General features: G+C 43.9%; 1 protein-coding gene across 1 annotated transcript in view; it reads left to right on the top strand.

Annotated features, from left to right (window-relative positions):
* The window catches only part of MOSMO (modulator of smoothened), a 45,267-nt gene that overhangs the window by 15,618 nt on the left and 5,634 nt on the right, over positions 1-24,015 (top strand). The window lies entirely within an intron of this gene.

Raw genomic sequence — 24,015 nt, forward strand, 5'->3', positions numbered from 1 at the left:
AAGTAGGTGAGAGCTTGCTGCTCCTGCTGTACTCTCTTATCCGTCTACTCAGCGTTTGTTTGTAGTCTGTTACCATGGAGATGCATAGACCTTCATGGGAGCTGTAGATTAAAAACTTAGAAAAATGGCTTCCTTTTAGATGCGCTACAGCAGTGAAATAATTTACTAAGGTGGTCCGCCACCTGCAAAATGACTGACTCCCCAGGAATTGGCTTAAAACGACAGTCCTATGCGAGAACGTTATGTTATGCGGTGCCAAGTGCCACAGGTCTACCTTAAGGGACTGTGCCTGATGCATATGTATGAGTGCCATTTCCATACCGCCGTGTCACTAGCACACAATGAAACTGTGCGCGCTCAGCTCGCCTAGAAAGGGAATGTCATTTGTAGCCCTTCAGAATTTGAGCAAGGAGACGCCGAAAATGGCAAATGCAGATTGTGTTGCTGATTTTTGTCTGCAGAGCGAAGTGCAATGACTTGGGGCTATTAGTTCTGCTGGTTTCTGTGCTGCTCTGTTTTAACCCAATATGTGCAGACACCCGAAATATTGGGCGTAGGGGCCAGCTTGGGACAAGAGTACGACGGGCACATGTGTGCAGCCGTAGTCTCGGCCTGATATGAGCTTACTCACCCAAACCCGCTCCTTTGCAGTGGAATCGGTGGGCAACATGTCTCCACCTTCCACTTGGACCAGTTTTCCTATGGGTAAAGCTGTTCAGATCACTGCCAAGACCATCCCTATCCTAATAAAAGAGAAAGCTGCCGAGTTAGTCAGTGCTTATCCACACACACACACACACACACATAAAAAAAAAAGATCTGTGGGGGTCTCAGATGTCTGACCCCCACCTTTAATATTGATCGCCCTCCTTTATTGTATAGGTGGCCATACTCATTAGATTCAATGCTGAATGAATCGTCTCCTATCGTACGTTGTGAGATTTCACCCGACGAACAATCGTTACGGTTGAAATCGCCCATTTGGATGTAATGTCTGAGGCCTATAGACTTTTAGAGGGTGCAATTAATTTCCTAAAATGCAACCCAACTCCGATATTTACTTGGCAGGTTTTTTTCTTTTTACTTGTAGCGCGGCCATGTCACATTCCAGCGTTGCATCTTTCTTTGCGGTTAGAACTGAAGACATATAATGAATTTCTTTGTGTCTGCGAATTAATAGGAAGCTCTTTATTCTGCCGACTGAGGAGCGATCACTAGCTACCAGCTCCATGCAAAATTCAGATCCTCTAATATTTTATATTCTGCACAGTGTCGTCTTTGTCGTCTTAATAGTGTCTGGGGATTTAGGGGGAAAAAAAATGGTTTGGCACAATTCATCAAAACAGCGTTGATACTGAACTGCAGCACCGTGGGCTTTCCTGAAGGGCAGATGCTGATATGTGCCGCCTGTGACGGGGATGCAGACGTCGGTTTATAGGTTTGTACGAGCAGAGAGGAAAGTAGAATATGCACATTCGATGCATCGGATCATCCATACGACTCGCTGAATAGACCCTTTAGAATTGTTCATCTTTCTACATAAATTACATCCGATTTTCATTCAAGTCCTAAATATAAAAAAAGGTAAAAAAAAAATAAAAAAATCCTACAAATGAGTCGAAAATATGTCTGGTCATCACAACAAGTTTGGGAAGGTACAGGTGCATCTCACAAAATTAGAATGTTATCAAAAATTTAATTTACCATATTTTTCGGACCATAAGACACCCTTTTTTTTCCAAAAAAATGTTGGGGGAAAATGGGGGTGCGTCTTATATTCGGAATGTACTTACAAATCCGGTGGTGGAGGTGGTTCCGATGCAGCCTACCTTCCCAGGCTGGTGCGGCGGTGGCGGTGCTCTGTGGCCTCCGCCGGCATTTCGTGAAAGCCCCGCAGCTCCGTTGCTATGATGTTTTGCGGTGGCCTCCGGGAATATGGCCGCCAGGGTTGGCGCATGCTCAAATTCAGATCTCGTCCCGAGATTTCGGGACAAGATTTTGTTGCCGAGATCTGAATCTGAGCATGCACCACCCCGGCGGCCATATTCCCAGAGCCATCGTATCACAGCAACGGAGCTGCGGGGCTTTGACAGAATGCCGGCCCTGCCTCAGCACAGAGCACCGCCACCACACCAGCCTGGGAAGGGATTTCCCAAAGGCCACCACACCAGCCTGGATCACCGAACGACCCCTGTGACCACTCCTCCACCTGTGCCAATCCTTTCCCTGGTAAGCTGAATTCAGACTGTAAGACGGACCCCCTATTTAACACATTAATTTTTTTCCCCCATTTTCCTTCTGAATATTTGGGGTGCTTTCTTATAGTCTGAAAGATACAGTATTTCAGTTCTTCAATACAAAAAGTGAAACTCATATATAGAGTCATTACACACAAAGTGATCTATTTCACGTGTTTATTTCTGTTAATGCTGATGATTATGGCTTACAGCCAATGAAAACCCAAAAGTCATTATCTCAGTAAATTAGAATACTTTATAACACCAGCTTGAAAAAATGATTTTAAAATCTGAAATGTTGTCCTACTGAAATGTATGTTCAGTAAATGCACTCAATACTTGGTCGGGGCTCCTTTGGCATCAATTACTGCATCAATATGGTGTGTCATGGAGGCGATCAGCCTGTGGCACTGCTGAGGTGTTATAGAAGCCCAGGTTACTTTGATAGCAGCCTTCAGCTCCTCTGCATTGTTTGGTCTGGTGTCTCTCATCTTCCTCTTGACAATACCTCATAGATTCTCTATGGGGTTAAGGTCAGGCGAGTTTGCTGGCCAATCAAGCACAGTGATACTGTTTTTACACCACGTATTGGTACTTTTGGCAGTGTGGACAGGTGCCAAGTCCTGCTGGAGAATGAAATTTCCATCTCCAAAAAGCTTATCGGCAGAGGGAAGCATGAAGTGCTCTAAAATTTCCTGATAGACGCCTGCGCTGACTTTGGTCTTGATAAAACACGGTGGACCTACACCAGCAGATGACATGGCTCCCCAAACCATCAATGATTGTGGATTCTTCACACTAGACCTTGGAAATCAAGGTCCCAGAGTCTGGAGGAAGAGTGGAGAGTCCACAATTCAAGCAGCTTCAGGTCTTACTGCCAATGGGTTTTCATTGGCTGTAAGCCATAATCCTCAACATTAACAGAAATAAACACGTAAAATAGATCACTCTGTGTGTAATGACTCTATATAATATGTGAGTTTAACTTTTTCTATTGAAGAACTGAAATAAATTAACTTAGTTTTGATGATATTCTAATTTTGTGAGATGCACCTGTATATTATGGTAGGAACAAAGGAGAAGTAGAATTGTTGATGCTCGTAAACCCGAAGACGTTTACAAGCCAAAAAGAGTTTGGGCTCCACCAACCCACAGTCGGAGGGAAAATAATAATAATGGTCTTGAATCTCTGCTTAAGTGTAGTCAACCAGCAAAGCTCACTCTAAGACCAAGGTTTATAGTGGTCTGCAAGGTCACAAAGAAACCCAAGGAAAACTCTAAGCAACTAAAGGCCCTTCAAATTGTCATGTTAAAGGGATCCTGTCACATTATACATGCAGCGTGATCTGTGGACAGCAATGTATAGAGAAGGAGAAGCTGAGCAGTATGATGTGTAGGTTTGTTGGAAAAGATTCAGCCTGACTCTTTTTTTTTTTTTTTTTTTTTTTTTTTTTGTTCATTGAAATCCCTGGTGTTTGTATCCAGGAGTCCAGCGGGCGGTCCTAGTCAGTGATTTGATAGCTATTTCTATATGCACTGTCATACAAGAGACTGTCAGTCACTAAATAGGACTGCCCACTGGACTCCTATGCATCCAAACACCAAGGAGTTCTTTGAATAAAATACTAGGATTTCTACTACAATAATGTATTTCGATCTGATCAGCTGCCCCTGCTCTGAAAGATAATTCCTGCCGATCAGATACCATGTCCAATATGAATTCTTTGTGGAAAATGCACCAAATTTGACAATTTGGTTTTGATGAGGATTTTTTATTTATTTATTTTTTTAACCAGGATCTGAGGCCAAAAACTCTGTGGACATACCCTGAGGCCTCCTTTACATGTCCGTGTTTAAACACATACGTGAAAAAACGATACCGGTGCCCTCAGCGGTTTCCATCCATGTGCCGGTTTTTACCATCAGTGGTTTTCCGGTGTGGTTATAAAATGAAATTACAAAGCTTCTCCAATACTTTCCAATATCAAGCACGTACAGCACACGCATGCCGTCCGTGTGTACATTTCTTTCACAGACCCAGGGCTGTGGAGTCGGAGTCGTGGAGTTGGAGTCGGTGCTCATTTTGGTGGAGTCGGTATAAAATGGTCCGACTCCTAAAATATATAAGGCTGTGTGCACACGCTGCGGATTCCGCTGCGTTTCCGCAGCGGTTTTGGCCGCTGCGGACACGCAGCAGTTTTAGCTGTGGTGTACAGTACCATTCATTTGAATGGAAAAACAAAAAACGCTGTGCCGACGCTGCGGAAAAAACCGAGCGGATTTGCTGCGGTTTTGAATCCGCAGAAAGAATTGCATGTCAATTCTTTCTGCGGAAACCGCTGCGGGTTCCTATCTCCACCATTGTTGAGATAGTGAATCCGCAGGACCAAACCGCAGGCAAAACCGCAGATAATCCGCAGGTCTTTGGACCTGCGGATTATCTGCGGTTTTTGCAAAATCCGTGCGGATTAATCCGCAGCGGAATCCGCAGCGTGTGCACACAGCCTTATAAATTGGGTACAGTAGTTCAATGCAGGATGTGCTGAATATTTTTTCATAGGAATTTGGGAAAGTTATGAAATGTCCTATAAATGACTGTTCTATTCCTGATCTAAGGCTACATTCACACAGCGTTTTTCCTGCGTTTTTTGAGGATACGTTTTTCAGTTGCAAAAGCAGATCAGCTTTTTAAAAAACTGCATCACCTGAAAGGTTTTTGAGCTCATAGTTGTTTTCAATAGCAAAAGCAGATTAGAAATCTTCTCTATCCATTTATCCATATCTGTCTATCCATATCATATCTGTACCAAAAAGAATGAAAGCCGGATAGCACACAGACTAAACACCCATTTATTTTTTTTTTAGCACCAGTCAGGTACACCACATAGCTGCCCAAAAGGATGCCCAGGACAGGCATTGCTCGTCTTCAGTAACATCAACATCAACTGATAGTTGGAATAAATAGACTGCACTCATCACCACATCTTCTTAAGGTGCAGGCTTTATTTTCAAGTGTAGGGGTGTGCAGTATGAGGTTCTGCAGCAGCTGAGGTGTGCAGTATGAAATTCTGCGGAACAGTATGAGGTTCTGCCCCCCCCCAAGTTTAATCCTGGCTACGCCCATAGTGTGAATGTAGCCTGAGGATCTAGGCTTTATCTTAGCCGAGATAAGTCATAGTGTGTGTGTATGTATGTGTGTTTTTTTGTGTGTGTGTGTGTGTATATATATATATATATATATATATATATATATATATATATATATACACATACACACACACACACACAGTACAGACCAAAAGTTTGGACACCTTCTCAATCAAGCGTTTTCTTTATTTTCATGACTATGAACATTGTAGATTCACTCTGAAGGCATCAAAACTATGAATTAACACATGTGGAATTATATAATTAACAAAAAAGTGTGAAACAACTGAAAATACTGTATGTCTTATATTCTAGGTTCTTCAAAGTAGCCACCTTTTGCTTTAATTTCTGCTTTGCACACTCTTGGCATTCTCTTGATGAGCTTCAAGAGGTAGTCACCGGAAATGGTTTTCACTTCACAGGTGTGCCCTGTCAGGTTTAATAAGTGGGATTTCTAGCCTTATAAATGAGGTTGGGACCATCAGTTGTGTTGTGCAGACGTCTGGTGGATACACAGGTGATAGTCCTACTGAACAGACTGTTAGAATTCGTATTATGGCAAGAAAAAAGCAGCTAAGCAAAGAAAAACGAGTGGCCATCATTACTTTAAGAAATGAAGGTTAGTCAGTCCGAAAAATTTGAAAAACTTTGAAAGTGTCCCCAAGTGCATTGGCAAAAACCATCAAGCGCTACAAAGAAACTGGCTCACATGAGGACCGCCCCAGGAAAGGAAGACCAAGAGTCACCTGTGCTGCGGAGGATAAGTTCATCCGAGTCACCAGCCTCAGGAATCGCAGGTTAACAGCAGCTTTGAATAGAGACCAGATCAATGCCACACAGAGTTCTAGCAGCAGACACATCTCTACAACAACTGTTAAGAGGAAACTTTGTGCAGCAGGCCTTCATGGTAAAATAGCTGCTAGGAAACCACTGCTAAGGACAGGCAACAAGCAGAAGAGACTTGTTTGGGCTAAAGAAGACAAGGAATGGACATTAGACCAGTGGAAATCTGTGCTTTGGTCTGATGAGTCCAAATTTGAGATCTTTGGTTCCAACCACCATGTCTTTGTGCGACGCAGAAAAGGTGAGCAGATGGACTCTACAGGTTCCCACCGTGAAGCATGGAGGAGGAGGTGTGATGATGAGGGGGTGCTTTGCTGGTGACACTGTTGGGGATTTTTTCAAAATTGAAGGCATACTGAACCAGCATGGCTACCACAGAATCTTGCAGCGGCATGCTATTCCATCCGGTTTGTGTTTAGTTGGACCATCATTTATTTTTCAACAGGACAATGGCCTCAAACTCACCTCCAGGCTGTGTAAGGGCTATTTGACCAAGAAGGAGAGTGATGGAGTGCTACACCAGATGACCTGGCCTCCACAGTCACCAGACCTGAACCCAATCGAGATGGTTTGGGGTGAGCTGGACCGCAGAGTGAAGGCGAAAGGGCCAACAAGTGCTAAGCATCTCTGGGAACTCCTTCAAGACTGTTGGAAGACCATTTCTGGTGACTACCTCTTGAAGCTCATCAAGAGAATGCCAAGAGTGTGCAAAGCAGTAATCAAAGCAAAAGGTGGCTACTTTGAAGAACCTAGAATATAAGACATATTTTCAGTTGTTTCACACTTTTTTGTTAAATCTATAATTCCACATGTGTCAATTCATAGTTTTGATGCCTTCAGAATGAATCTACAATTTTCATAGTCATGAAAATAAAGAAAACTCTTTGAATGAGAAGGTGTGTCCAAACTTTGGTCTGTACCGTATACATGTACATGTATACAGTGTATTACATATTTACAATTTATTACAGTTTTTTGTGTTCTAAAGTTGTATTCCAATAAATAGATATTATGTTCTATCTAAATATCTTGCTTATTGGATCATAGAAATGATTAAATGTCTGATGATCACATTGTATTACAATAAATTTTTCACTTAAATATAAACAATATATGTGGGAGTCGGAATCGGAGTCGTGGAGTCGGTGTAAGGGAAATTGAGGAGTCGGAGTCGCAGGTTTGGCTTACCGACTCCACAGCCCTGCACGGACCCATAGACTAGTATTGACCCTTGTCATCAAAAAACTGTCAACTTATCACCCGGTGACAAGTCATCTTTAACCCCTTCATGACCCAGCCTATTTTGACCTTAATGACCTGGCCATTTTTGGCAATATTGACCAGTGTCCCTTTATGAGGTAATAACTCAGGAACGCTTCAACGGATCCTAGCGATTCTGAGATTGTTTTTTCGTGACATATTTGGCTTCATGTTAGTGGTAAACTTAGGTCAATAATGTTTTCATTTATTTGTGAAAAAAACGGAAATTTGGCGAAAATTTTGAAAATTTCGCAATTTTCACATTTTTTATTTTTATTCCGTTAAACCAGAGAGTTATGTGACACAAAATAGTTAATAAATAACATTTCCCACATGTCTACTTTACATCAGCACAACTTTGGAAACAAAATTTTTTTTTGTTGGGAAGTTATAAGGGTTAAAAGTTGACCAGCGATTTCTCATTTTTACAACAAAATTTACAAAACCATTTTTTTTAGGGACCACCTCACATTTGAAGTCACTTTGAGGGGTCTATATGGCAGAAAATACCCCAAAGTGACACCATTCTAAAAACTGCACCCCTCAAGCTACTCAAAACTATATTCAAGAAGATTATTAACCCTTCAGGTGCTTCACAGCAACTAAAGCAATGTGGAAGGAAAAAATGAACATTTTAATTTTTCCAATAAAAAATTTCTTTTAGCATCAATTTTTTCATTTTCACATGGGCAACAGGATAAAATGGATCCTAAAATTTGTTGGGCAATTTCTCCTGAGTACACCGATACCTCATATGTGGTCATAAACCACTATTTGGGCGCACGGCAGGGCTCAGAAGGGAAGGAGCGCCATTTGACTTTTTGAATGGAAAATATGCTGGAATATTTAGCGGTTGCCATGTCGCGTTTGGAGAGTCCCTGTGCGCCTAAACATTGGAGCTACCCCACAAGTGACCCCATTTTGGAAACTAGACTCTCCAAGGAACTTATTTAGATGCATAGTGCGCACTTTGAACCGCCAGGTGCTTCACAAATTGATCCATAAAAAAAAGGACTTTTTTTTCACACAAATTTTCTTTTAGCCTCAGTTTTTTCATTTTCACATGGGCAATGGGATAAAATGGATCCTAAAATTTGTTGGGCAATTTCTCCTGAGTGCACAGATACCTCATATGTGCTCATAAACCACTGTTTGGGCACACGGCAGGGTCCCGAAGGGAACGAGCACCATTTGACTTTTTGAATGGAAAATTAGCTCCAATCGTTAGTGGACACCATGTCGTGTTTGGAGAGCCCCTGTGTGCCTAAACATTAGAGCTCCCCCACAAGTGACCCCATTTTGGAAACTAGACCACCCAAGGAACTTTTCTAGATGTGTGGTGAGGACTTTGAACCCACAAGTGCTTCACAGAAGTTTATGACGCAGAAAAGTGAAAATAAAAAAATAATTTTTTTTCCTCAAAAATGATTTTTTAGCCCACTATTTTTTATTTTCACAAGGCTAACAGGAGAAATTGGACCACAAAAGTTGTTGTGTAATTTGTCCTGAGTACACCGATACCCCATATGTCAGGGGAAACCACTGTTTGGGCGCATGGGAGAGCTCAGAAGGGAAGGAGCGCAATTTTGGAATGCAGACTGATGGGATGTTCTGCGGGCATCATGTTGCGTTTGCAGAGCCCCTGATGTGCCTAAACAGTAGAAACCCCCCACAAGTGACCCCATTTTGGAAACTAGACCCCCCAAGGAGCTTATCTAGATGTGTAGTGAGCACTTTGAACCCCCAAGTGCTTCACAGAAGTTTATAATCGCAGAGCCATGAAAATAAAAAATCATTTTTTTTCCTCAAAAATGATTTTTTAGCCCGCTATTTTTTATTTTCACAAGGGTAACAGGATAAATTGGACCCCTAAAGTTGCTGTTCAGTTTGTCCTGAGTACGGTGGCACCCCATATGTGGGAGGGACCACTGTTTGGGCACACATCGGGGCTCGGAAGGGAAGTAGTGACGTTTTGAAATACCGACTTGATGGAATGGTCTGCGGGCGTCATGTTACGTTTGCAGAGCCCCTGATGTGCCTAAACAGTGGAAACCCCCCACAAGTGACCCCATTTTGGAAACTAGACCCCCCAAGCAACTTATCTAGATGTTTGATGAGCACTTTGAACCCCCAAGTGCTTCACCGAAGTTTATAACTCAGAGCCGTGAAAACAACAAAATTCATTTTTTTTCACAAAAATCATTGTTTTAGCCCCCAATTTTTTATTTTCCCAAGGGTAACAGGAGAAATTAGACCCCCAAAGTTGTTGTGCAATTTTTCCTGAGTACGCTGATACCCCATATGTGGGGGTAAACCACTGTTTGGGCACACGTCGGGGCTCGGAATGGAGAGAGTGCTGTTTGACATTTTGAACGCAAAATTGGCTGGAATAAATCGTGGCGCCATGTCGCGCTCGGAGACCCCGTGATGTGCCTAAACAGTGGAAACCCCTCAATTCTAACTCCAACCCTAACCCCAACACACCCCTAACCCTAATCCCACCCTAATAATAACCCTAACCACAGCCCTAACGCCAACACACCCCTAACCCTAATCCCAACTCTAACCCTAACTACAAGCCTAACCCTAATCCCAACCCAGCCCTAACCCTAATTCCAGCCCTAACCCTAATTCCAGCCCTAACCCTAATTCCAGCCCTAACCCTAATTCCAGCCCTAACCCTAATTCCAGCCCTAACCCTAATTCCAGCCCTAACCCTAATTCCAGCCCTAACCCTAATTCCAGCCCTAACCCTAATTCCAGCCCCAACCCTAATTCCAGCCCTTATTCCAACCCTAATTCCAGCCCTTATTCCAACCCTAACCCTAGTTCGAACCCTAAATGGAAAGAAAAATATTTTTTTTATTTTATTATTTGCGCCTGGCTATGGGGGTGATAAAAGGGGGGTGTATTTACTTTTTTTTTCATTTTGATCACTGTGAGAGTGTATCACAGTGATCAAAATGAAAAATGAACGGGCAACCGGCAAATTCATGGGCGCCGCCATCTTGGACAATGGCAGGCGCACTGCGCATGCGCCCGCCAATTTGTAAGATGGCGGCGCCCATGATCCGGACGCCGGGAGCCACGGCGGGACACCGGGAGCACGATCGGAGGTCCTGGGGGGATCGGAAGGTGGGAGGGGGAGCAGATGATGACGGCGGCGAACGATCGCCGCCGTCCATCGGTGGCGGGGGCCGATCGGCCCCGCCAGTCGGTGTGTGGGGGGGTCGGGGGTCGGTGTCCAGCCATGTCCAATGCTATTGCAGCATCGGCCATGGCTGGATTGTAATATTTCACCAAATTTCATTGGTGAAATATTACAAATCGCTCTGATTGGCTGTTTCACTTTTAACAGCCAATCAGAGCGATCGTAGGCACGTGGGGGCTAAGCCACGCCCCCAGGGATTAACTGTAGAGTGTCCTTTGTGTGCGGGTCGGGTGACCTTTCAGTGACCCCGGTCACCCGACCCGCAGGGGGGCTATTTATAGCATGACGCCTACGTAGGCGTCATAGGTCGTTTGGGCACGACTTTTCATGACGCCTACGTAGGCGTCATGGGTCGTGAAGGGGTTAATAACAATCCCATAGTGGCTGGAGACTGTGCCGGTCAGTGATCTTTTGAGATAAATCAGGTGAGTGACAAACTATAGAAAGTTATAATATATGGTTGGGGTACAAGTAAGTTTCCATATTTACTAAATAATCTGATTTCTCTGTATTTGCTTGCTTTCTCTGTGATGTCACCACATTGTGACGTCACTGCTGCCAGTTCTGAAGGTTCTGAGCCACCGAGGTTCTTCCGTCACTTTCTGCACAGCGAGTGGTTTGGTTGGTTGGATCGTGCAACTGACTGCGTTTATTGGATTACATTTTGGATAAAAAAATGTTCTGGCTGAAAAGGTTTATCCTAAAGTCAGCTGCTGACATTTCTTCAGAATATATTTTGATGAATCTGAAAAGCCTCATTAATAACCAGGAAAATAGAAAGTAAAGAGGCGCAGAGAAGAATATAACATAGAGAACGGATTCCTGGAAGTCCTCAGTGATGCGACCTGCATGGACAGTGACGTGAGAGCAGCTCTTCATGTATTATTTCGTCTGAGAAATTACAGGTTTCATCACCATCCACCAAAGTGAGGAAGACGACTTCTCCAAGTGCCCTAAACAACTGCGAGAAATCCCACCAGTCGTTATGACAGGACCTTGTGGGGCAGAAATACCGCAGTTGTCCTGACCATAATCATCAGACACCAGCCTAACAAAACATCTCCCATCTGCCAGCAACTACGCCGAGTACCGGCTCCTCTTCATGCCATGAGATGAAGAGGATGCCAGCGAGTCCCCAGCACGGATGTGGCCGAGGCGCCAGCGAGCCCCCAGCACGGATGTGGGCGAGGCGCCAGGTACAGGTGATACTGTGAGTTACCTACAATGATAAATACCAGTTACCCTGCTGAGAAGACAACTCCTTTCCTGGTCTTGTACTGGTGAAGCTTACCGGGAAGACCTCACCATGTCGTGGAATATTCCTCACCAGGACCCTTATTCAGCAATGTGTGTGGTCTACAATGATTTAACAGTTTTTGGAGTAAATAAAATAATGATAGATTCCAGTCCGGCTTCCTGCGTCATTTCTACTGTCGTCACACATTACAGGGGAGACATCATAGAAATCTTTTACTTGAACGTGCTGCCAGTAAGAAATGGACATGACTGTGTGATTTACGGACTGTGTAACGACACATGGACTGGTGAGCGGTCCCATAGGTTATAATGGGTGCGTGTGGTTTCTGTGAAAGAAATCAATACAACACGAACCGGAGACCCTTAGAAGCCTTAGTCTTTCTTTGGCTGTGTTGGGCCAGGCACACATGCACGTTTTGTAGTACCGGGTCTGAGCGATGCCGGCTGACCTGTGTATGTTTATGTACAGGCGGTGGGTGTGTGCACATACTGCATTTAATGCAGATTTACCCCTCACCATGAAAAAAATCTCCCTGCGGGAAACATACTTCCATCATTGTATTCCTAATACCCCCTTAATCGCCGCCTCTCAAAATTTATTGATCTTTTATGGTACCTGCAAGGAACACTTTGTTATATATTCCTACTGGGCTTGGCTGAGCATGCATGTATTCCCAGTGTGAAGAGGACAACAGGACGATGCCAGGCAAAAGGATAAGGCATGTTATAGACCTACAGCCAGAGCCTTCATTCCTCAGTTTGCTAGAAAACTAGACATCCAGGTACAGATTGTATAGTCGTTACATCCATTACACCATTAATTCCACAGTAGTTTACAGGCATGGTCATCACTGTCCCAATTGGGGCTCACAATCTACATTCTCTATCAGTATGTCTTTGGAGGGTGGGAGGAAACCAGAGAACCAGGAGGAAACCCACGCAAACACGGGAGAACATACAAACTCCTGCCAGATGTCGTCCTTGGTGGGATTTGAACCCAGGACCTCAGCACTGCAAGGCTGCAGTGCTATCCACTGAGCCACCGTGCTAACCACTGAGTCACCGTGCTGCCCAATTACATGTTGATGTTTCTCAGTGTATGGCTACTATAGGATGAAAATTAATTCATCTTATCAGCAGTAGATATAGACCAAATTTTGACAGTCTGGCAGTATGGGTGTGTGTGACCATTACGCATGGGATTTACTAAGCTAAATGCACCAGCATTCAGGGTCAATTTACCCCAAAAAAAGAAACTGGTCTACCTGCCTTGCCCGTAACGTATGTGTTTGACTCTGCACTTAGTTGTCAAACTAGCTGACAAATTTTTCCAAAATTTTGTTACAAAAATATTGGTCCAAAGTCAGTCAACAGCCCAAAGAAAAGTGGCTAACGTCTATTATGATGCCCCAGATCGACCTCTGGTCCTTTAATACTGCTTTTACCCGGACTAGTTTTATGCCTGGATGAGAAATGGGCTGTGCCAGCAAATGGGCGCAATAGGGTGTTATCCGGATAACGGCGTAAAGTGAGAGGTGGTGCTGCCCAAATTCCATCTGCTGCAGCCCCGCAAGTTGGCAAGACCAACGCAATTCAGGTATTTAGGGTTTGCCGGTAACCTATGCTGCTGGTAGTGAATCCAATCCCAGATAGAGGGTAACAGTGCAGTTTATTCTCAACGCATTTCGAGATGCTCTCACTTGTTCATCATGAGATTGGAGGTTTCCCGCAAATCGTAAATGCCTGGATGGGCACACATGAGTTTATACCCCTATCACTGAAAGCCCCAGGCGCCCTGTGATACTCGCTTTATAAGGTCTGTCCAGTTCTCCCAGAGGTGACCCTTGCAGAGCTCGTACGCTACCGTAACCTGCACCCCGGAACTTATTCCGTATTTTTGTTGTATTTCGGCTTGTTATTCTGCGGAGATGTAAGGACTTTGCTGTCGGTTTCAGATTGATCTGTCTCTTGGCTCGTCTGCTTACGTTGCACTTAAGAATCAGAATAATGTGATTTATGAGGGCTGTGACACCTGAGCGTGCGATCACCCAGCGGGCAGGAGGCCAGTGCTTTTAGAGAATTAAAACCTACCACTGTGTCGGGGCTGATGTCATGGTGTGGACAGTCTTGTGGCTTTTTTGTGTTTTTTAGGGAAATTATTTTTCTTCAAGTTTTACAGTAGTGGGCTGTGTGAGTGTTTTAATAACCTAAATCTCTAAATGGCAGAAGATCAAAATGTGGAAGTGTTAGAGGATGCCTCTCCTTTCACATAAAGAATGTTCTTGCTGCCCTCATCCGCCACAACTAATTAATACTAGTCATATCTGTCTAGGAATTCTCCATCTCTGTAACTTGGCAAATTTCTGTTAAATGAGAGGTTCCTTTTCCTCTGCATTCTTTCAGCACACTGAGAGCTGGAACATTCTTTGCCTCAATGTCCAGCATGCATTGTGCCTGCTATTGTCCAATGGCGTGCTGACCTGAACCGAAAGACTGACAGCTTTATGCCGTTTCCCAGACAGGAGCAGAGACACAAAGACCCTTCCCCACTACTTGCAGTCCATTTTAACCTCTCTGCTGCTAGGGAAGGATTACTCTTGACAACAGGCAGTGGACAGCAAGTTGGAAGGGAAACACTTAATGGCCGGCAACTTGAAGTGTTTTGGGTTTTTTTAGGTGGGGGGCGATAAGACAAACGTTAAAATAAAGTAATTTGCAGATTGTGTAGCAATCTGTCAATTGAGTTCTTGTGGAAAAGACGGTCCAGCTCAAAAGGGTAAAATCCAAAACATTTAGATATCCATAAAATAGGTATGCAAAATACAAGAATGCATAAACCCGACCGGAAAACCGGTGGGAAGGTTGAGGAGACACTGTACGTGTTTTAAACGAAAAGTTCTTAAACTCAGTATAGCTCCAAGGGAAGGGGTGTGAGAATATAACTAGTACACACAGGTGACACTAATTAACATGTGATGCACATTTAAAACCATCAAATGAAACTAACACAATCAATAATGCAACATGAGTTCTTTCCGTAAATTCAATCCAGTGGGAACACATGCATCTAGGAGAAGAATCCATAAGGCTTCTTTGTCCCGTAGTTGTTCTTCTCTATTTCCTCCACGAATGTGTCTCTTTACCTGTTCAATGGCAAAAACATTGAAAAACGACTAATCTCTATTGTGTGACATAATACAGTGTTTGGAAGCATTAGGTATGCTGCGCACCGTAGGGTTAATGACGACATAGATGTGTTCTCGGACATGTTCCTTTAATTTTCTGATGGTGGAACCTACATATTGTAAATGGCATTGTTTGCATTCTATGATATACACTACATGGTCTGTGTTACAATTCAAGTAATCATTCATAAAAAAAACTTTGTTGGTTAAACAATTAGAAAAAGACAGCGTTTTAGTCGAGTGTGAACAGGTTTTACGTGGAAAAAAGCCGCCTCTGAAAAAACCCTTGGTTGTCAGCCAATTTGTTTTAGTGCGCTTATCGGATCTGAGGAGACAGAAAATTACCGAGTATGGGGGCCCTTCTGGAAACAATTTGAATCCCATTTGCTAGAATTTTGTCCGTAGTGTCATCACTTCTGAGTAATTTCAGATTGCGAGATACTATATCTGAGATGGACTTAAAAAAAGTGCTGTAGGTAAGCACTAGAGTGGGGCTGTTATTCTTAGACCTAGAGTTAGATCCAGAGTCAGATCTGTTTCCTTCATTAGACAAAGATGCAGCATGTGAACTTGGTTCAACAAGTAAAAGAGAATCACAGGGTTTTTTTCCCACAATTTTGTGCACTCTATGAAGAGACCGTTTGGGATAATTGCGATTCCTCAGTCTGTTCTGAATACAGACACTTTCCTCTTCATAGGAGAGAGAGTTGCTGGAATTGCGTTTTGCTCGAATGAGCTCACCGACAGGGATTGATTTAATAGTGTGAACAGGGTGGAAACTGTCTGAATGCAGAATGGGGTTTCCTGCAGTTTTTTTTTTGATAAGTAGAACTGGCAATAGTACAAGAAGGTGTTCCTACTAAACACAGATCCAAAAAACACATAGTTTTGCTGTCAGACGAAAACGTAAATTTTAAATTGAAAGGATTAGAATTTAAGTAATCCATGAAAAAATGTATGTGATTCACGTCTAGTATTGCTAATATTAAGCTTTTTTTACAGAATTCAGGTGTTTCCATGGGGGTGAAATTCTCCCCTTCTGTCGCAAACCTTGTCATGTCGTGGTGGGAGGAGCTGTACATTTATAATACTAGCAATCCTTTTACAGATACATTACACTGCAGTATAGATGGTCCTTTTCCATAGATCCAAAATGTAGCATGTTGTAAGGAATCTGCTTGTCCAATAAAAAAATCAAAATATGAGGCAGAAGAGCTCCCCTCCTATAACTTCATTCTTAAGATAAGGCACCCACATGGCTTATTTTTACACCACGAGTTTGATTGCCGTAAAATCTGAATCTGATCACGAGAGATTTGATTTGGAAATTTGAGAGAAACGGCTGTAGATCGGCCCGTAACACATGAATTTTGCAAGAAATTCCAAAACTGCACCACGTGTGGCCTCACCCTAATGTCTGACTAGGGGTGAGATGTGTTGCCGTAAACACTGAGCGTCTCCCGAACCTTCTCCGCGACACTTGCGCCTTGTAAAGCAGGTGTCGATCACCGCCAGTACCGAGCGCTGACCACCTGCGGTAATTTTTTGCTGCTCCTCCGCAGTATACAGATATACTTCAGTCATCTCTTCCCTGGTGGTGCACACGCTTTTTATATTCCATTAGTAATTATGAAAGTGTCAGGCTCCACAATGAAAGTCATTGAGCGGACTATTATGTAACGGCAGGCGCTCTGGGGTGATTGACGCTGCAGTTAAGTGGCGCTCGTGTTTTTCTTCTCGCCGCCGGGACGCCTCATGTATTCTAATTGGCCTGTGACCGTTTTCTATACAGATGAAAGGGAACTGCGTTAGTAAAAATCCCAACAATAGAACGTGCTGAACACCCACCGCCACTTCTGCCGCCCTACAGCCGACAGGCTGAAATTTAATGGGGCTTATTGTATGGCAGTAGGTAAGCGACAGCTGTCTATTATTATACTATGGAAATGACGACGCTTCTCTATTCCGGCAGCGTCTGAGAACTTCCGTCCAACGGGGGGAGAGGGGTACCAGATGTCACAGATACTGACCATCTAGCCTAAGGATAGGCAGGTCATCAAAAAAAAAAAAAAAAGTAGTGTCCCCCCTCCTTTAATAAAATGTTTAGGATCCTTAACCGTTGGGGCCCCATTACATCCATAGGTGCCGTGTCTGCACCGTACATTATTTTCCAACACACCTATGCTACATGTATACAGCTTCATTGATTTAATACTTGTCAGCAGCCAAAGTGCTCTGTAATCCTGATAATGTCACAGGGTGATCTCACTGATTCTATCGAACTCTTAAAACAAACCTCATGTGATCATGAGCCTTTTAAAGATTGGACCACTATTGCATCCATTAGGACAATTGCAGCAAGAGACGGCAGGGAAAGAAGTGCAGCTTTGTAAATGGCTTTACAATTTATGAACGCCTGTGTATGTAAATTAATGCTTTTTTGGCAACAAAACGATAATTTGTAATAGGGTTTTGACAATGGTTGGAAAGTTTGGCTTTTGCAGCCTCTATGTATCATAGTACATAAAGTATGGAGTGAGCTAAACGAGTTGTCACCTCTTCTTTCTTCAGGAGCACACCGCTTCTCTGCCTCCTGGCTTTATTGTCGTAGGGGCGGTAAGTACCTGATTGATTGACGGTTCAGACTAGCAGCACGGCTGCACTGCTGGCCCAAACTGTGCGCTCTCCAATGCTGCAAGCAGAGGCAGCTTTGCCACTCCAGCTCTGTAGCAAATAGCTTGTAAGTGCTGCGATCATTGCCTAGGAAACTGGCTACTGCTGATGGACTGCAGCGGTGACTGGTAACATAGGCAACTGGTTGGAAATGGTAACATTAAAAATCTCTCCGTTCTTGACAACAGTGAGAATTTTTAATAAGTAAGTTTGAAGTTTTGCTTTTCAATTTTTTTCCCATTATAAGGTGACACAAACACTCAAACCGCAAATTTGTCATTGTCAGAAACCCTTAAACTCTTGTCTTCTGAACTCTTCTATGGTGACGAAAGCTTCATCTGGTCCTAAATCAGATAATTTATACACCTTACTTATTAAAATTATATCACTGAATGATGCACTGGTAATGAAGCTGCCCATACACATTGCTCTGCAGTCAGATGTTCAGTCGATGATTACCACTCTCAGGTCCCCCATACACGGGCACGGTCAGACGAGCTCTCCTGTGTAACTGAGCTCTCCTCTGGCAGTGGCTTAAATACCAGAGAACAAAAGGATCAGCCAACGGAAATGGGACACGCCGGATCATTTTCTCCCCCTGACACCATCTCTCGGGTCAGAGCCCGGAGACCCCAATACACGTTACTGTTGGCCAATGTTGATACTTTCACTGACCAAAGCCCAATGTACATGGAGGCCTTTATTCTGCAGACTGCTGTGTACGGGCAGCACGGTGTCTCAGTGGTTAGCGCTGCAGTGCTCGGGTCCTGGGTTCGAATCCCACCAAGGACAACATCTGCAAGGAGTTTGCTATGTTCTCCCCGTGTTTGCATGGGTTTCCTCCGGGTACTCCGGTTTCCTCCCACACTCCAAAGACATACTGATAGGGAATTTAAATTGTGAGCCCCATCGGGGACAGTGATGATGATGATGTGTGCAAACTGTAAAGCGCTGCAGAATATGTTAGAGCTATATAAAAATAAAGATTACTGTGGTACATGGAGGGTGTTGGGTAGAACCTTGTGAGTAAAACCAGACTGCAAACAATGCTTTATAGCCAAAAATATCCACAGAGTGTCTAGGTTTTTTTAAAATTTAAAACCTTCCCTACTAGTGTAAGGTCATATTCAGATGTATGTAAAACGTGGTCAGTGTACGGACTGTACCGTGGGTGTCCAGACCTCAACTCAACAGCCTCCTACTGTCTGAGCTGGTGTATTACAAGTCAGGAGACCTGCGGCCATTCTGGATATCACGTTTTACGGATGTCTGAATTTGGCCTAAGTTACAAACTGTTTTCTTTCCTCCTTCCACCTGTTTGACAGGTGCGTGATTATAACATATTGGCATTACCCAAAGTACACAGATCTTTTCGGGCAGTTTACAAATTCCTAGTATATAACCTACTATCTGCCATTGTTTCCCATCAGTGGTGTCTGATCACTCATTGGTGGCTTAATCTTTTACGACTCCATCTTCCTGTTCGGTCTTAGGCCAACCATACACAATAGATGCTTCGGCCTATCTTTCGGCCAGCAGCTGACTGCCATACACAGGAACGCTCGTTCGGCCAAGGTTCCGTGTTCTTTTTTGATCTCTTGAAGAACAATGCTATTGGCTGTCCGACATTGGACATGTGCGATCAACATCTCCCCTGGAGCCCCCATACACATCAGACTGTTGGCCAAACCAGTGAATATCGACAGGTGCCGCCAACATTAGTCTGTGGATGAGGGACATGTTGCTGTTGAATAATATGTGCTGTCTACCTGTTTGCTTGCCCTAGTCCTCCTATATCTTCAATAACCTCACTGGGCCAAAACTGCAATTATCCTGCCCTTCTAGGAACTTGTCTGAATCTGTTCCTCGAGCCTGGAGCAATCCATTATTGATGAACGCCTGAATCGCTTGCTTTTATATTGAAAGAAAACTTGTATAGTGGATGGATCCAGGTTTACAGTAAAGGGTGTTAAAAAGAAAAACAGCAGTAGTCTAATTCAAATGGGGGCTTTAGTGGCCCACCACAATCGCAACGCTCAATGCCGAAGGCTTGTCCTTGTTCACAGCAGCGATGTCAACACCTTCCTCGTGCAGGAAATCTTTTTTTCGGTTCCCCTTCTTCCAAGAACAGACCATTTTTTTTTACTGCTCCGTTGATATACCCATATGAGGGCTTTCTTTTTTTTGTTTTTTTTTTGACAGAGCCATTCTAGTTTGGAACAAATTAATTCATTTAACCATACAATAAAAAAATTCCAAATGGCGCAAAATGTTAAAAATAAACACAATCTTTACATAGTTTGAGTTTGTTTTATAGTGTCTTTTTTTTTTTTTTTTTTTAATTGGGGAAAGAATAAAATATATGTCATTCTTAAAAAATAAGAAGAAAATGTATAAAAAAAATGTTTGGTTTGTCATCATTATTTGTGGACACTTTACTTTTTTTTTTTCTTCCTCTTTATGGACTGGTTTGAAAAATTTGTATCTTGAGGTGTGAAATGACTTTGCTCACTACTTTAAAATTGAAAACTTATCCAGTTGATTTTGCCATCAATATCAAATCGGTCTGACACCCCGCACCTCCACTGATCAGCTGTTTTAAGCTACAGCTGCGGCCAGACGTGAAGTGCGCGGAGCGGAACTGCAGAGCTCTGTACGCCGTGGTTTAGTGGCCGGAGCGGAACTGCAGAGCTCTGTACGCCGTGGTTTAGTGGCCGGAGCGGAACTGCAGAGCTCTGTACGCCGTGGTTTAGTGGCCGGAGCGGAACTGCAGAGCTCTGTACGTTGTGATTTAGTGGCCGGAGCGGAACTGCAGAGCTCTGTACGCCGTGGTTTAGTGGCCGGAGCGGAACTGCAGAGCTCTGTACGCCGTGGTTTAGTGGCCGGAGCGGAACTGCAGAGCTCTGTACGTTGTGGTTTAGTGGCCGGAGCGGAACTGCAGAGCTCTGTACGTTGTGGTTTAGTGGCCGGAGCGGAACTGCAGAGCTCTGTACGTTGTGGTTTAGAGGCCGGAGCGGAACTGCAGAGCTCTGTACGTTGTGGTTTAGAGGCCGGAGCGGAACTGCAGAGCTCTGTACGTTGTGGTTTAGTGATCGGAACGGAACTGCAGAGCTCTGTACGTTGTGGTTTAGTGGCCAGAACGGAACTGCAGAGCTCTGTACGTTGTGGTTTAGTGGCCGGAGCGGAACTGCAGATCTCTGTACATCGTGGTTTAGTGGCCGGAGCGGAACTGCAGAGCTCTGTACGTCGTGGTTTAGTTTCCGGAGTGGAACTGCAGAGCTCTGTACGTTGTGGTTTAGTGACCGGAGCGGAACTGCAGAGCTCTGTACGTCGTGGTTTAGTGGCCGTAGCGGAACTGCAGAGCTCCGTACGTCGTGGTTTAGTGACCTCTCAAAGGTCCTGCAGATCGGCTCCTTTAAATCTGCGGAGAGAAACTATGGATACCTAAGCTACTGCAATGCTCCGCACATGGGGGGGGGGGGGGGGGGTAAGCGGCGTAGCTAATCAGAAGAATCCTACTATGTTTCTAATAAGAGGTATTTGCTAATATTATTACACCTACTACATATTGAGATAGGATCTTGGAGATGGGAATACCCCTTTAATTTTCTAGCGTATTGTATAGCGCAGGCCCACACAGTTGCTTTCCGTTTGCGGTAGGATCCTATTTTTTTTTTTTTGTTTGTTTCATGTAGTTTTTGTCTAAAGTTCACCACTTAACAATCTCGGTGTCTGTTCTTTGTAAAATGAGCCTTTTGTTTCCTGTAAGGAACGTGGAAGGCGAAGAATGGCTCCTATTAATTTAGATGAGCCGCGAGTTCAGATGAGGACAGTACCCTTTTATTAAATATGAATGCTGTTTTAAAAGGAGAAGGTTAATTAGAATAATTGTGACTCCGCTCATAGTCGCTACGTGTCTTTCCTTCCAAGGGTTTTTTATTGTGTGTTTAATTAAACATTCATTAAGTAGCGTAGTCGCCGGCTCGTCTTGTAGGTCACAGGGCTCGGACGGCAATGAAGCGTGCCGCTTAAATCTACGCAAATGCAGGTGTTTTGCTTTTCTTTTTCTTCCTTTTCCTACTTTTTTTTTTTTTTCCTGATCCTTTTCTACTTTCTAAGACCTATTCATACCTCTTTCATGGGAGGTATACATTCTACATCAGAAACATTGGCCAGCACATTACCATGGAAGGTGGCAAGGCTAAAAAAATCAAATCCAGTATATGTTCTTTGAGGCAGCACCCCGATTACACCTGCCCAGAGGCTAAAAGGGAGTCTCTGTTCAGTTTAGGGCCCGGGAGCTTTCCCAGTGCGTATACTGAACATGTTCACAGAGTGAGATGTCAGAGGAGTGGATGGCGATTGTGGGGGCTCTGCTGGTGGTCATACTGCCAGGACAAAGCTGAGCCAGAACATTAACCTACAATTTGTCACTTGTGGGTATGTATAATCTGTACAATACTGTACAATGGTTTTGTGCCAGTGTGGGGAAAAAATAGCGTTACCGCCCTTTGCCTTTTTGAAGGCATCAAAGCATCAATTCTTCTAGATACTTGCACACTGTTTGAGAAGGAACTTGTCAGGAGGTTGTTCCAAACATCTTGGTGAACCGACCACAGATCTTCTGTGGATGTCGCTTGTGCAAATCCTTCTGTGTCTTCTTGTAATCCTAGACAGACTGGATAATGTTGAGATCAGGGCTCTGTGGAGGCCATATCATCACTGCAATGACCTCTACTGTCCATGCACGTTTCTTGTAGGTCCACTTCACTCTTATGAAGTGAATAGGGATGATCTCAAAGACTTCTCGACCATAGGGGGCTGCTGAGTACTTCACTTGGCTTTTCCCGCAGCCCCATAGAAAATGAATGGAGCGGCACTCAGACACCCAATGATCAGCAAGTTGTCGCCTAGCCCTGTGATTGGTGATGAAGGGGTTATCTGTTGAAAATTAGTTAAGTAAGTAAAGTTTAGGTGTTTGTGGAACATAAGACAAGCCCTCACTTCTTGGGAGGCTTGTCTGAGCAGGCCCTTAGCAGTAGACACCATCCCTACCTTTTTGTTGCAGTCACTATGATATTGACCATTGCCCAGATGTTTTGGAGCTACTCATCACATAGCCAGATTTTGGGCGCGGTGAGACCTAACCAGAAGATTTGGCTACTTTCTGATTCCACAAAGTGCATGGCCTCCTTACATTCCCTTTAAAAAGCAGTTGTCTTACCTCGTTGTTATTATTCCAAGACGATGAACTGTTTTATTCATCCCAGTCTCGCATTCATCTAATCTGGACAAGTCTAGGCTTGCTGCTTCTTCTGCGCACCCGAGCCTTTAACTGGCCCGTCGTGAGCTGGTTTTTACGGCTTTTGATCACCCACTGTTAATGATCATTCAGAATTGCAAAATATCAACGTGCCTATAGCCACTTAGTATGAGAAATTATATAATGACGCATGAGATTAGAAAAGCATGGATGCTTTCTTCCATCCCATTCCTGTCCGTGGGCTTTGTGCTATTGCATCACCGCTCCATTGAAGTGATTAAACCGAGCTGGAACATCCGCTTCAGCCCATAAATGAGGATGGTGCTGGTTCTGGCAGAAAGTCATGTTCCTAATCTCATACAACACATATTGATGGGCTAGCTGCACCAACTATCTCATACTGATCAGACTGCTCATCTACCCTGATCGTCAATGTATCTTTTTTTTTTATGAGCTTGTGTTTTGGAGAACACTACTGAGGGTTGATGTAAGATATCATCCCATTTTAATAAAAAACTGTGTGATTTGCACCAAATCTTTATCATACTCTGTTCAGCTCCGCCACTCAACATGGATCAGATGTTGAAACTTAAAAGAAGTTGTCCACTACTTGGACAACTTCTTGTGATGCTCCTTGCTTGGCCCCGATAAAATAATAAAGCCTATACTCCCCTCCCGTTCTGGCGCCGTTCCCGCTGTGTCGGCACGTGCTCTCCCCGGGGCTCTCGTGCCGTGTTGTGACATGTGACACTCGTGCCCAATCAGCGTTGGCGTCATTGTCTCTGCCTTCGGACAAATCGAACATAAAGAGAAAGTCGGGGATCAGCTGCAGCCCGGACTACTTCTTCATGATCGATTCGTCCAAAGGCGGAGACAATGACGCCAGTGCTGATTGGGTGCCGGTATCACACGTCACAACACCACATCCCAGTCTCGGGG

The sequence above is a fragment of the Dendrobates tinctorius genome, unplaced genomic scaffold (genome assembly GCF_039654945.1).
Source record: "Dendrobates tinctorius isolate UK_male_01 unplaced genomic scaffold, ASM3965494v1 ptg000129l, whole genome shotgun sequence".
Classification (NCBI taxonomy): domain Eukaryota; kingdom Metazoa; phylum Chordata; class Amphibia; order Anura; family Dendrobatidae; genus Dendrobates; species Dendrobates tinctorius.